The sequence below is a fragment of the Geospiza fortis genome, unplaced genomic scaffold (genome assembly GCF_000277835.1).
Source record: "Geospiza fortis unplaced genomic scaffold, GeoFor_1.0 scaffold112, whole genome shotgun sequence".
NCBI classification, from domain to species: domain Eukaryota; kingdom Metazoa; phylum Chordata; class Aves; order Passeriformes; family Thraupidae; genus Geospiza; species Geospiza fortis.
Genome location: NW_005054298.1, coordinates 15139126 through 15140556, shown reverse-complemented (window position 1 = coordinate 15140556; position 1431 = coordinate 15139126). Strand labels below are relative to the sequence as shown.

The 1431-nt window shown below is 39.9% G+C and overlaps 1 protein-coding gene across 1 annotated transcript in view; it reads right to left on the bottom strand.

Moving 5' to 3' along the window:
• Positions 1 to 1431, bottom strand: part of TBR1 (T-box brain transcription factor 1) — a 43041-nt gene that overhangs the window by 35568 nt on the left and 6042 nt on the right. The window lies entirely within an intron of this gene.

Genomic DNA, 1431 nt, shown 5'->3' with positions numbered 1-1431 from the left:
CCCAGCCTCTTCCCCCTGGTCCCACCGGAGCCCTTACTTGCAAATCGGCGAAGTGCTTTTCCAACACGACGTTAACGTTTTGCCAGGTTTATTTTACTTGTTATACACAGACGATACAAACGGGCAAAAACCGAAACATTTCTCAATGGAGCATGTACTGGTATAAATTATTCAGTTCCACAGACATAACAGAACAAATATAAAAATCACAACATTCGATTTACAGAAGAGTCAAAAATATACACACGTTTATGACCCTGAATTTCTATTAGGAAATTTCCCCGTCGAGTGTAATCTAGACTGAATATTTAGCCCGATGCATATTTCAGTTCGTAATTGGTTTTTTTTTTTCTTCCATATAAAAATGCGTTAATTGTATAGATTTGCTACTCAAAATTCGAAGACTTATTATTCTGCTTCGCCGGGGAGGGAGTCCTGGAGGGATATTACTTCTCCTCAATAGTATAAGAGATTTACAAGAATGATCACTCTTGATGTGCATTTGATTCCCCAGGAAGTCAGATCTCGGTTAGCTACTTTATGAAAAAGTCAATTCCAAAACTAAATGCAGTAAAATATACAACTCACAACTCATCTTCACTGGACTACACTATGGTTACCAACAATTCAGTCGTCTATATCTTTTTTTCTTTTTTTTTCTTTTTTTTTTTTTTTAGATTATTCATTACAAAGATTTACAGCAATATAAAGAAAGACGGGGGAACTGCAAAGAAATTTGAAAATAGTTTGTTAGCATATTTGGCACCTGCAGGGACCAGTAATGGATTTGGCACTTGGGGGCAGGAGAAGGGGGATTCCACAAAAATAATAATATTGCTGATCTCGAGCTATTCCTTTCAAAGAAAAAATAAGAGGCAGTTAATTTTGGTTCCGGGAGGCGTTATGCCCCTTTAATCGACTTTCCTATGAGACGTATTTCTGTTCTTTTGAAGGGAAAGCTGAGCTATTCCTTAGCTGTGTTAGCCCAGGGCACCACGTAATTATTTCATGCGAGGAATTGGAGAGAAAGTGAGAAACCCATTACCCGCTGCTACAGCTATGGACCACTGACATTTCCAGGGGCATTTAGGAAGAGTGTTTACCTGGGGAGGGGCACGAGGAAGAGGGAGCAAAGAGCGGGGAATGGGGTAAAGAAATTTAAACAGGATCTAAGTTCTGTGACTTAACAATGAAAACAAAACAAAAAAAAAACCCAAACAAATAAATAAACCGAACCAAAGAAAAGTAATCTGTTACAATAAAATAAATACTATGTACAGGCATTTCACAGGCTGTTTTCCCCACTATTACTGTTTCCCCTAGAATCCATCCGTGGTAAAAGGAAGGAAGCGCTGTACGGTTTGAGAGTCTAAGCATCCTACTGATCAGTGGGTTTCGGTGCGGCAGTGCCCCCCGCGCCCCCGGGGCGCC